The sequence below is a fragment of the Microtus pennsylvanicus genome, chromosome X (genome assembly GCF_037038515.1).
Source record: "Microtus pennsylvanicus isolate mMicPen1 chromosome X, mMicPen1.hap1, whole genome shotgun sequence".
NCBI lineage: Eukaryota > Metazoa > Chordata > Mammalia > Rodentia > Cricetidae > Microtus > Microtus pennsylvanicus.
This window is the reverse complement of record NC_134601.1, coordinates 110,502,189-110,516,188: the sequence shown is the minus strand read 5'-3', so window position 1 is coordinate 110,516,188 and position 14,000 is coordinate 110,502,189. Positions and strand designations below refer to the sequence as shown.

Here is a 14,000-nt window from a genome sequence, read left to right as displayed (position 1 = left end):
CTTAGTTTTTTCTTTTTTATTGTTTTTATTGAGCTATATATTTCTCTGCTCCACTCCCTTCATACCCCTCCCCTTCTACTGTCTCCCATGATCCCCACACTCCCAATTTACTCAGGAGATCTTGTTTTTTTCTACTTCCCGTGTAGATTAGATCCATATATGTCTCTCTTAGGGCCCTCTTTGCTGTATAAATTCTCTGGGGTTGTAAATTATAGGTTGTTTTTTTTTTGTTTTATGTCTAAACACCACTCATGAGTGAGTACATATTATATTTGTCTTTCTGGGTCTGGGTTACCTTACTAAAAATGATGTTTTATAGCTCCCTCCATTTTCCCATAAATTTAAAGGTGTCATTATTTTTTTTTCTGCTACAAAGTACTCCATTGTGTAAATGTATCACATCTTCTTTATCCATTCTTTGGTCAAGGGGCATTTAGGTTGTTTCCAGGTTCTGGCTATGACATACAATGTTGTTATGAACATAGTTGAGCACATGTCCTTGTGGTATGATTGAGCATCCTTTGGGTATATACCCAAAAGTGGTATTGCTGGGTCTTGAAGTAGGTTATTTCCTAATTTTCTGAGAAATCGCTATAGTGATTTCCAAAGCTGTTGTACCAGTTTGCCCTCCCACTAGCAATGGAGAAGTGATCCCCTTATCCCACATCCTTTCCAGCACAAGCTGTCATCAGTGTTTTTGATCTTGGCCAGTCTTACAGATATAAGATAGCATCTTAGAGTTGTTCTGATTTGTATTTCTCTGATGATTAAGGAAGTTGAACATTTCCTTAGATGTCTTTCGGGTATTTCAGATTCATCTGTTGAGAGTTCTCTGTTTAGGTCTATACCCCATTTTTAATTGGATTATTTGCTCTTTTGATGACCAGTTTCTTGACTTTTTGTATATTTTGGAGATCAGCTCTCTGTCCAATATGGGGTTGGTGAGATCTTTTCCCATTCTGTAGGCTGCCATTTTATCTTGTTGGTCATGTCCTTTGCTCTACAGAAGCTTCTCAGTGTCTGTGCTACTGGGGTTCTATTTAGAAAGTGGCCTCCTGTGCCAATGCATTCAAGTGTACTTCCCACTTTCCCTTCTAAGAGGTTCAGCATGGTTGGTTTTATGTTGAGGTCTTTGATCCATTTGGACTTGAGTTTTGCATATGGCAATACATATGGTTATATTCTCATTTTTCTACATGTTGATATCCAGTTATGCCAGCACCATTTGTTAAATATCTTTTCTTTTTTCCATTTTATATTTTTTTGCTTCATTGTCAAAACTTAGGGCTTCATGGTGTGTGGATTAATATCAGGATCTTTGATTCAGTTTTGTTTGTCCTCCTGTCTGATTATATGCCAATACCAGGCTGCTTTCAGTACTGTAGCTCTGTAGTAGAGTGTGAAGTCGGGGATTGTGATGTCTCCAGAAGTTCCTTTATTGTACAGGATTGCTTTGGCTATCCTGAATTTTTTGCTTTTCCATATGAAGTTGAGTATTTTCTTTAAGGTCTGTTAATAATTTTGCTGGGATTTTGATGGACATGGCATCGAATCCATAGATTGCTTTTGGTAAAATTGGCATTTTTACTATGTTAATACTACCTACCCAAGAGCATGGGAGAGCTTTCCGTTTTCTGGTGTCTTATTCAATTTCTTACTTCAAAGATTTATAAAGTTCTTATCATACAAGTCTTCTATTTGTTTGGTTAGAGTTACTCCAAGATATTTTATGTTATTTGCTGCTATTGTGAAAGGTGATGTTTCCCTGATTTCTTTCTCAGTTTCTTTATCATCTGTATAAGGGAGGGCTACTGATATTTTTGAGTTAATCTTGTATCATTCTACATTACTAAAGGTAATTATGAGTTGTAGAAATTCCTTGGTAGAATTTTTGGGGTTACTTATGTAAACGATCATATCATCAGCTTTTATATGTTACTTGGTATTTTAATCTCAAAAAAACAAGGGAAGTGACTTTTAAAAGATATTTTTAAAATAGCCAGGCAGAGTGGCAGAAATCGGTAACCCCAACATGGGAGATTTGGACAGACATAGGCTGAATTTAGCTTCAGTGGGAGACCTTGTTTCAAAAAAGTAAAGTCAAGGAAGTCTTTTGACTTCACAAAGAAGGCAAATGATGTCAACTGATGCCCTCCATGCACGTGCATGTATTCAGACCTGCAAAACACACACACACACACACACACACACACACACACACACACACCACATCACAAACTGTCAGGACTCCAATTGGTATCCCCCATTAGAGATGAGGTAGAATTTCAGCGGCACAGTACCTAGGAACTGACCCATGTGATACACTCTCTCTATATCTTGCAGGGATGGTCAACTTGCTTACCCCACTGACCCTCACTCTCCTCATCCTTTCATTCATGATTGTGCATGGAAATATTAAGATTTCAAATATATCAACATTATAGCAAGCATTTATATACATCTCACTGCTTGCAAGCCTCTACATGTCAAGAAAATAACTTTAGCCTCCCTGCGAATGCTTCCTGACCTATATAATGGAAATAATAATAATAAGCAATAATAATACTTTTTATATGATGGAGGAAGGTCATTGGCTAATAAAGGAACTGCCTTGGCCCTTTTCTATTGGTTAGGACATAGGTAGGTGGAGTAAACAGAACAGAATGCCGGGAGGAAGAGGAAGTGAGGTCAGACTTGACAGCTCTCCTCTCCGGAGCAGACGCATCAGAGAGACGCCATGCCCCGCTCCCGGGCAGACACACGCGATGAAGCTCCGACCTAGAATCTTCCCGGTAAGACCAGAGCTCATAGATTGTTAGAGATGGGTTGATTGGGATATCAGAATTAGCCAGTAAGGGCTAGAGCTAAGGGCCAAGCAGTGATTAAAAGAATACAGTGTCTGTGTAATTATTTCGGGGCATAAGCTAGCCGGGCAGGCAGCTGGGGTGTTGGGGACACAGCCCCGCCGCCCATATTACTACATTTATATCTACTGAAATTAGATAGATCAATAGATAAACAATATCTAGTATGTACTGAGGAACCAGCTCTATCTATATATTGGCTTTTATAATTGATTTGCTCTGCTCTGAGCCCCATATCATGAAAACTAGGTTGAAAGATTGACACCTATACAATGATGTTATTACCATAGCATTAGATATTGCCCCATATAGTCAGTTCCTACCCTGTGGTAATTCAACTAATTTTCAATTTATAGTAATAAGAAAACAGTGGAAACCAAACTTTCTGTTAAGGTTGGGATCTTAATTATTCCCTAAAGACCCATGTGCCAAAGCTTGTACCCCAGCTTATGATGCTATTGAGGAGGTAGTAGAGTCTTTAAGAGGTAGAGTCTAGTGTGTGGAACTTAAGTCAGTGCAAGTATAGGACTGAGGAGGATATTGAAATTTCAGGTTTCTTTCTTTCTCTGCCCCTTGACTGCCACAAGGCAAGCAGCTCTAATCGACTGCATGTTCCTGACATGATGTTTTACCGTACCACAGACCCAAAACAATCGAGTCAAGTGACTATAGACTGAAAACTCAAATCATGAGCTAACATAAACCTTCCCTTCCTGTTCATATCCAATTATTCTGTCATACCAACGAAAGCTAAACAAGATGTTTCATTTTTAATTTTGATCTTTTCATATCCCAATATTATACAGGTGGTATTGGGATTCTTCTAAGTTAAAATCAAACAAAAGATTGTACAGAGAAGGCTTTGTCTTGGCATGCTTCGCATTTCTCCTTTTGATGCTTTAGTAGGCAAAAATTGCTTTTATACAATATATTCTGATCATACTTTTCCCTTCTTTTAGCTTGTCCCAGATTCTGCTTAGTTCTGTACTTCATTTTTTATAATTGAGTTATGTGTTTTCTTGGTGTTCAGTTTTAGTTAGTTCTTTTATTTTTTAGATTCTAAGCTTCTATCAGATGTGCAATTGGTAAAAATCTTTTCCCATATATGTTTTTCTTAAGATTCAACTTGTTACTTAGCTTCTCTAGGGTCATGAACTATATGCTCATTATTCTCTGCTTTATAGCTAGTATTCACTTATGAGTGAGTACATACCATGTTCATCTTTCTGGGTCTGGGTTACCTCACTCAGGATGATTTTTTTAGTTCCATCTATTTGCGTGCAAATTTCTGGGGACCTGTTCTCTTTGGATGGATACCTTGCTCAGCCTAGATATAGTAGGGAGGACCTTGAACCTTCTCCAAAGCAATGTGCCTTACCCTCTCTGAGGAGTGGATGGGGGTTGTAGGGGTGGGAGAAGGTGGAGGGGACAGTAGGGGAGGAGGGAGTGGGAACTGGGATTGGTATGTAAAATGAAAAGAAAAGATAGTTTGTTTTCTTTTTAAAAAACATATAAAAGAAAAATCTTTTCCCATTCTGTAGTTTGCCACTTTGTCCCTTACAGAAGCACTCCTGCTTCATGAGGTCCCACTTATTAATTGTTGATGTTGGTTCCTGTGCTACCAGTGTCCTGTTCAGAAAGTCATCTCCTGTACCAAGGGGTTCAAAGATATCCCCCCACTTTTTCTTTTATCGGATTCAGTATATCTGGTGTTATGTTGAGGTCTTTAAACAATTTGGAGTTGAGTTTTATGCAAGGTAATAGATATGAATCCATTTTCATTCTTTTAAATGCAGGTTGACCAGTACCATTTGTTGAAGATGTCATCTTTTCTTTGGTGTGAACTTTTTGCTTCTTCATCAAAAATGATGTGCCCATAATGTGTGTGGGGGCTTATATCTGGTTTTCAATTAGATTCCATTGATCAACATGTCTTTTTATTTAATGACAAAACTGTGTTGTTTTCATTGCTATAGCTTTGTATAACAACTTGAAGTCTAGAATGGTGAAACATTCAGCAGTTCTTTCATTAATCAGGGTTGTTTTTAGGTATCCTTGGAGGGTGTGTGTGTGTTTTTCCATATGAAGAAGAAAATTGTCCTTTTGATTTCTCTGAAGAGTTGTGTTGGAATTTTGGTGGGGATTGCATTGAATCTGCAGATCAATTTTGTTATAATGGCCACTTTCACAATATCAATAGTATTGGTTCATGAGTATTCTGATGTCTCCTTCGTTTTCTTTCTTCAGTGTCTTAAAGTTGTATTATACAAGCCTTTCACTTACTTGGTTAGTTATCTAAAAATAAGTTTTGAGGCTGTTGAGAAAGGTACTGTTTCCCTGATTTCTTTCTCAGTCTGTTTATTTGTATATAGGATGACTACCAATTTGGGGGCACTAATTTTGCATGCATACATGGTTATGGTGCTGAAAGGGTTATGTTTGAAAACTAGCTATAGTGGTCTTTGCACTTACGGTAAGTAGTACATTTGTCTCTATTCTGTCATTTCCTGGTTGATCTCTTTGGCCTTATACTCACCAAGATTTGCCCTCATTATATTTCAATACCGGAATACAGACAGAAAATTAATTATTTCATAGAACAAAGGAAAAAGAAGCAAAATTGGACAGGTCATATTTCCAGATTTTCTTGTGATAACCTTCTGACAACATTGAGGCAAAATCATGTATGTGTTAAAAACAATGAGCATATTTCAGTCATGTTTTGTAGTGCTTGTAAAATTAATTCAACAAGTATCTGCTGAGTCCCTCGGTGCATAATGATTGTAGAATTATGAAAATAAAGCATTTTTGCCTTGAGGTAAACAGATGAGGGAGTACGGCATGTTAAGAAAAAAATCAAACTCTTTGGCAAAGCCATAGTTGTGGTTTTAAATGGTTAAATATAAATAATTTTGTGGCTTGTGTTACATGGCATTTCATTTTTAATTAGCGTTTTTTGTTGTTTGATTGATTGATTGGTTTTTTTTTTTATTTGTTTTTTGAGACAAGGTTTCTCTGTAGCTTTGGTGCCTATCCTGGAACTAGCTCTTGTAGACCAGGCTGGCCTCGAACTCACAAAGATCTGCCTGCATCTGCCTCCTGAGTGCTAAGATTAAAGGCATGTGTCACCACCACCCAGCTGATTACTTTGTTTTGGGGGCACTGCTAATGAATGGAGTATCTATGGTAATTTTAATGTAAATAGTTACTTTGCCTTTCGCAAATGTCCAAGTAGATTTAGCATGTTTAATTCATACCTCTTAATTCCAAAAAACAGTGGTCAGTTCCCTGTGCTATGGGAGCCCTGACAGAAATGTGTGTAAAGACTTCCTTGACATTGGGTGGGATTATGTCCCAATTAGTTCAGCACAAGTTGAACATTCATCAAGTTCTGCCTCCCTAGCACTCAGGCTTAAGAACACAGAATAGTGTGGTTGTTCCATGCCTGCAATCCACTGCAAAAAGACACTAATCTCTTTTCAAAGCATTACTTTTAGACAATGTTTTACTGTATAACCTAGGTTGGACTGTAACTCACTATGCAACCCTGGCTATCAGCCACCTATAATGTTGTTCCAGGAAAAGATCAAAACTTCTAGTACTTTGTGGGAGCCTAGGCGCTCACCTTACTAGACCTGGATGGAGGTGGGTGGTCCTTGGACTTCTCACAGGGCAGGGAACCCTGATTGCTCTTTGGGCTGACGAGGGAGGGGGACTTGTTTGGGGAAGGGGGAGGGAAATGGGAAGCGGTGGCGGGGAAGACACAGAAATCTTTAATAAATAAAGAAAAAAAAACTTCTAGTACAATTTCTGCTGAATGTGAATTGCTTTCACATCATAGCTTCAAAATTCCCAAATTAGAGTTTGGAGAGATAATAGTTAAGATTGCTTGCTGTTCTTGCAGAGGGACCTGACTTCCACTCTCAGCACATTTCAGGTAACTCATACTTGCTTGTAACTTCAGCTCCAGGGGATCCAATGCCTGCTTATTGCTTCTGCTGGTACCTTCCCTCACATGCACATAGCACATGTTAATAGACCATATAATATCAAATAAATATTTTTGGGGAGAGGGTTTTAAGACATGATTTCTCTGTGTAACAGTTCTGGCTGTCCTGGAACTCACTTTGTAGATCAGGCTCGCCTATAACTCACTGAGATCTGCCTGCTTCTGCCTCATGAGTGCTGTGATAAAAGGTATGTGCCATCTCTGTCCAGTGAAATAAATCTGTTTTTTAAAAAAAATCAATAAATTTAAGTTGTGAGTTACGAAGCATGTACCTTGGGTTATTGTTCTTGCAGTTAGGAAACCAATTTGGCTTTTAGAAACCGCTCAGCCAGCTACAGTAGCTTGAGTAGAATACACATGCCTGGGCTCCAGCTTTCCCTTCTGTGTATATTAGATCCATCTGACTCTTCTTTATAGTCCTTAATTCCCAAAGAGCCTTGAAAATGCCCAATTTTCTCTTCTCCATGGGAGATTCGATTTGACCTCAGTTAGAACTCATTCACTCAACATAACTAAAGCCAAAATATGGCACCATGCAGCCATTGGATAGCTTTTAAAAATAAAAGTACTCAATTCTCCACTCATAGGTGGCCATGATCCCCAGGGTGACTTCTAGCTAACTCAACAAATGTAAAGGTGTCCGTGTCCACTAGTAAGCCATCTGGAGACACTTGTGTGTACCTTTTGACTCTCTCCTGACAAGCAAGCCATCTCTCATTACTGTTGTGGTGAAAGCTCTGCAGCCTCCATTCCAGTGGAGAAGCTATAGAAAGCAAGCAGAATGCATGCTGGCTCTTCTTCTTAGCTGCCTCACATATTTGAATGAACTTTCTCTTTTGACTTTGAGCTCAGACATGTATTTATTATTTTGAAGAGAATGGTTTGGCTGAAAAGAAACCAGAGCTCATAGACAACTTGAAATTTTCCACATAATTTCTGGTTTTTATTGGTTGTGGTAGGAAGGTGTATGCTTGTTGGGGGGGGGAGCACATGGGAGCTCTCAGGATCTAAACTTGGGTTCTCACATTTATACAACAAGTACTTTAACTACTGAGCCATTACCCCAGTCCTTAAACCCTTTTCCAGTTAGCCAATCATTTTGAAACTGTGTACATAGATAGCCATGATTTTCCAAATTAAATAAATAATTTACTAGAGTTCACTTGGTGTGTCAAATGTACATCAATAGAGCTGGGGTGGTGGAACACACCTGTGACTAACGCTTGAGAGCGTGAGGAAGGATCCTGAGTTCCAAATCAGTCCAGGCTGCATTATGAGTTTCAATCCAGCCTGAGTTTTAGAGCAAGACCTGTCTCAAAGTCATATTTAGAAAATTAGCTGAGTATACGGCTCAGCAGCATAGGACTTTTCTGAATCCCTGAAAATCAATGTACTTTTTAAGCACTTGGGGTCACAGAAATATTACAACAACCATTATTGATCAGAAATCTGAGAAGGGAAGGACAGACTTCCCTTGGACTATCTTCCACAAAAAAATAAGCACTGTTTTATTGGTTTCATCTTGGCTTCTCTTTCTACCTCTGCTTGCTCTTTCACACAGACATTCCACTGCTTGTTCACTTCTGTTTATCCATTCTATTAGGATATTGTTTTAACTATTTCCACAATATGCCATTTGATGGCTGCTTTTTCTTATATTTCTATTTATATGCTTCTATAGTTAATTCCATAAAGTTAAATTCCCAGCAGAGCAAAATCTGGGTGTGGTAGCATATGCTTCTAATACCAGCACTGGAGAGATGAAGATAGGAGGACCAGAGGTTCAAGATCATGCTCAGCCAAATACTAAGTTCAAGGTTAACCTAGGTTACATGAGATCCAGTCTTAAAATATGTTTTCTTGGTGTGTCTAGGATACACTATTCTATTGGTGGTACTAAAGTTTGCCTTTGTAGACAGAATAAATCCTATGTAATGTAGGTAGGCTTCATTCAATCAATTAAAGAATGAGTACAACAAAAATACCAGCTCTATCCTGAGTAGATGATTTCTGCATTTTCCTATCTGTGGGCTCTTATCCACACACCTCTGAGTGTTTTTCCTACTGTCCTTCTTATTGAAACTACCCTCCAGCTTCTTATCCCTCACAATTATACAAGCCAGTTCTTTTTAGTAAATTTCTTTGCATTTTCTTGGACATCCTAAGTTCTGTTTCTCTGGAGAACTATACAAAAACAAAACAAAACAACAAAACCCTTATCACTTTGAGAATCCTTAGAGATGCTATAACAAATACCTTGGATAATCATATAATATAATATAATATAATATAATATAATATAATATAATATAATATAAAAAAGAACGGTTATATTTGTAGGATTTAATCTGTGATTAGTTGGCCCTATTATTTGGACCTGGAGTTGGATAGCACATCACAGTTGAGACACAAAAGAACAAAAAGGAGCTAGGAATCCCATAATCTCTTCATCAACATGTTCCCAATTATATTACCAACCTTTTTACCACTAGGACTCGCCCCTTAGGACTTCCTAATGACACTAACATGCACCAGAAACAAATCTTTTCTTGCAAAGCTTGGGGTGTTAGAGTGTCATTTAGTACATCATAATTTTATATGAAAGAAAATCAGGAAAAAAGTTGAACAGCAATTTCTGTTATTGCTAATTGACTTCTTTATCAGACACTGTGAATACTGTAGGGAGATCAGGGAATTCATTAGGTGTTTGAGGAAATCTAAATTCTAATATTTGGATCCAGATACTAGAGTAGTTACAAAAATCGAGTATCAGGATGTTTATTTTACTTTGGCAAAGATTTGCTAGATTTTTTTCAGTGATCCTCATTATTAATTACACTCACTCTGAATGCTGATAGCCACTCTGTCACCCTTCTCACGAGCAGGGGGAACAAAATCTCTTTTCATCTCTGTTTACTAATACTGGAGTGGGTTTCAGATAGATACAATGGCATTTCCACAAGCACATCTACTTTCTTTTTTTTAATAGATTAAATAATTTAATAGGCCACCATGAACACCAAGCTTCAAAATGATCAAGACAATCTGCTGGTAACTTACATGCCTTGAACAACAAAAACAACTTTCTTTGGAAGGATTTTCAGACTCAGAGGTTCTGCAGTATGCCTTTAACAGTATACAATCATTATCAATGCAAGTAATGAAAACAATGACCAATAACCGTGAGATAAAATCGTAAAAGGCAGCCCATATATTGCAGTTAGTAGATGAGGAGACATAGTAAAGAAATGAAAAACTTCAACAGAGAACTAGAATCAGTAAAAATTATTTTTTCTTTAGCTATAATTATTTAAAATAACTAACTTAATTGAATGTGGTTAACTGAAAACTAGGTGTATAAGGCTTTTTCTTTTGGGCCAGCAACCAGTTCCCAAATCATGACACAGAGACTTATTAATAGCTTTGAATGCTTGACCTAGCTTAGGCTCATCTCTGGCTAGCCCTTTTAACTTAAATCAGCCTCTTTCTCTTTATCTACCTTTTGCCTCTGGGCTTTTTACTTTTCTTACTTTCCGTATGTCTTACTTTCACTGCTTCTTCAGTCTGCTGACTGGTAGCTCTTTGTCCAAGGTGTGTTCATTATTCTGTCCTCCTTTTTCTTTCATTGATTCTCCTCTTGAGCCTAGATTTCTCCTTCTATTTATTCTCTCTGCCTGCCAGCCCTGCCTATCTTTTCTCTGCCTAGCTATTGGCCATTGAGCTCTTTATTACACCAATCAGCTGCCTTAGGCAGGCAAGGTAAAACAAATGCAAGACATCTTTACATAATTAAACAAATGCAGCGTAAACAAATGTAGCACATGTTTGCCTAGTTAAAGTAATATTCTACAACAACTAGGCATAACAGAAAACAGGAGGTGTAAAGTCAAAGAAATGTAAGTATGAAACTCACAAACTGAAGCAAAGATGGAAAAGAATGAAAAAAGCAAAAATAACATAAAACAAAATAACAAGGAAAGCAGGCTATATTATGAGACATAAGAGGAGCATTCTACAGGTCAGCTGTACACACATCTACTTTCTAATGCTCAGCATTGTAGTATGTCATGGCAAGGAAAAAAAATATCTCTATAGCCGAAACTGAGTTAAGGGCTTTGAGATATTAAAATAGCCCCAAAGGCAAGAGAAATGGTTCCGCAGTCAAGAGCAATTCCTGCTCTTCCTGAAGGCTGAGTTCAGTTCTCAGTGCCCATATTGGGCAGCTCATGACCAGCTGTAAGTCAAGCTCTAAGAGTTATGGCTGTTGGCATCTGCAGGTACCTGCAAACAAATAAAAATAAAAGTCTTCATCATGGAAAGGATTATGACAAGATTGAAGTTTTGGAGTTCAGGGAGAACCAGGACAAAGCAGTATCTTCTGGACATGGCAGAACTGATTCTCTCATTAACTCATAGCAGCTGTGATTACCTGTACACACAAGATCAAGCTAGTATTCTATCACGCAGTGAGTAGGGATTAGCTAGCACTCACCTCCCACTAAGGAACTGGTTCTGGGAGAGGGAAGAGATGATGGGTTCTTGGAGAGTGAGAGTCAGTATTCTTTGAGAGTCTGGTTCCTAGGAGGTCAAGCATGCTCTAATGGACAGTTTTATACATAAGAGTAAATGAGCAGCCCAAATTGGAGTGGATTTTTAAATGACATGAAATAAGAGGTGAGAGAGATGTAGGGGTGGATCTTGAAAGAGGTAGGGGGGATTTGGGATGAATACAAAACTCTTAAAATTAATCTTAAAAAATATGGTCCCAAAAACTGCAGGTAGGCTCAAGGTTACACAGGGATCCTTGTAAGCGGAAAATATAATGGTCAATGTGAAAGGGGAAAGCATGAAGACAGTGTAGAAGCCAGACACATGCACATGCATCCAGACAATCTAAGCAATGGGAAAAAAATCAGAACAACGCTTGTAGCATCTGCTATGATATCCCTGTATTAAAACATGTCCTGCATGTCCTTCTAGCCCAGGGATACTAGAGAATCAGGTTATAAAAGAATTTCCAAGGAGTTGGGAAAGAAGAAACATACTACTTTACTACCTGAGCTTTCTTTGAAGACTTGACTGTTTGCACTCAGACATTCTAAAGAAAATCATTTGGCTGCACTACACAGATTGGACTCATTGTGTGGAAAGTATTTAAAATCATCAGTAATGGAAACAAGATTAAAATGAATGTCGTATCTGCCTGATTTCTGCTTGAACTGTGGTTACACTAATCACAGTGGATCAAACTTTCTTGTATGCTCCTTGTTAACACATCGTTCTTTGTCGTATGTATCTCCTTTTAGTACAGTAAGGTGACAATTATTCTTGACATTTCATGATGATTCTAGTTTTAATCTTACTCTTAATGGGATAACAGCAATTCAAACACTTGAAAGCCAACATAATCAAATTTGGGATTAGGTTATAAGAGAGGGAGTTTAGTTTCTTCCACACTATTAACCATTTATTCTCCCTTTGGTTTGGATGTTTAGTTATGTATACAGGGATACAAATATGTGTGCATGTATATATACCCAAGATTGATGTTGAATGCTTTCTATAACACCCACGTTATTTTTTAACAGGATTTCTCATTAAGCCTGGTGTCACTAATTCACAAAGACTGTCCGGACAGCAAGGCCCCAGAATCTGCCTGTCTCCACCGCGCTCCCACAGCCTCACAGGGCTAAGATGGCAGGTGTGTGCTGCAGCTATTTGCATGGGTATTGAGGTTCCAAATTCAGGTCTTTATGTTAGTAAAGCAAGAACTTTACCCACTAAGACACCCCCCCCCCCTGCTCCACACAATGGTCTAACTCTAAACGGACAGCCCAAGGACTCATATGCTAAAAGCATGATTGCCAACTTGTGGGCTACGCTGCTGGGCTAAATCATTCCTCTCAGGTATCTTGCCGTAATGACAACAGGTGAATGAAAAATTTAACACCAAAATGAGTTAGCTGATTTTTAAAATCTCTGAAAAAAAAAGGAAGAGATAGAGAAAGGTGGGGGGGGGATTAAGGTTTTTGCCATGCAGAGAAAATTAAGCTAGAGAGAAACTAAGTATAAAATATGTACTTTTTTCTGAAAACTGGATACAGTTTTTACTTGCAAAAGAACATTCAACAAAGTGGAAAACATTCTGTATAAAAATCTCAGCTTCTTCATAATTGTAATTTTAATTGCTAAGATGAATGTGGAACCTGATTTAGCACCAAAATGATAATTGACCATCATTTTTTCTCTTGTTTTCATCATCATTCTTGCAATACTGAATATAGCTTAAAAGTTATTTCCCCACATGATGTAAGATGAGTTGAAATATATCTACACACATACACCCAAAGAATTGCTGAAGTCTTACCCTGCAGTACCTATTTGCAAATAGGGCTTTTGCAGCTAATGAAGATTAGGTTGTAAGTGTTGGACTTCAATGCGGTAGCTAATATTGCCCATTTGGCAGGATATAGAATTAGCTAAGAGACAAACCTTTGGGCATGTCTATAAGGCAGTTTCTATATTGTGTTAATCCTAATGGAAAGATCCACCCTAAGTATGGGTAGCAGTACTCCATGATTTGGGGTCCTGGACTGAAGAAAATATAAAGAGAGCAGGCTGAGTATTAGTATACAGTCACTTCCTGACTGTAGCTACAATGTGACAGGCTGCCTCATCAATGATGGCCCCTTGAACTGTGAGCCAAAATTAATCTTTCCTTAAGCTGCTTTTTGCAGGTGTGTTGTCACATCAATGAGAGTGCTAATTAATGTGATTCAGTGTGATTGGTGCCCTTTGTGAAAATCAGGTACTTCAATGCAGACACGTATGCACAAAAGGGGAAAATGGGCTGAAGATGCAAGGAGTTTGCCATGTGAAATCTGATACATACCTGACTATTTGCAAAACTAAGAGGGAAGCATAGAGCAGAATCTAATTAGGAACCGACCTTACTGACAAGACAGTGATCTTATGCTTCCAGCCTCCAGAAATGCAAAAAGAACTTCGGTTAGGTCAATGCACAGTTTGTAGTACTTTGTCATGGTAGCCCTAGAAGCCTAATACAGATGTTGTGTTTGTTCTCTGTCCTTGATACTTTATACATTAAAAGGTACTGATAATACTGT

The 14,000-nt window shown here is 38.1% G+C and overlaps 1 pseudogene; it reads left to right on the top strand.

Annotated features, from left to right (window-relative positions):
- The window catches only part of LOC142840492 (small ribosomal subunit protein eS6-like), a 146,452-nt pseudogene extending 133,686 nt beyond the window's left edge, over positions 1–12,766 (top strand).
- Positions 12,767–14,000: the final 1,234 nt, after the last annotated feature.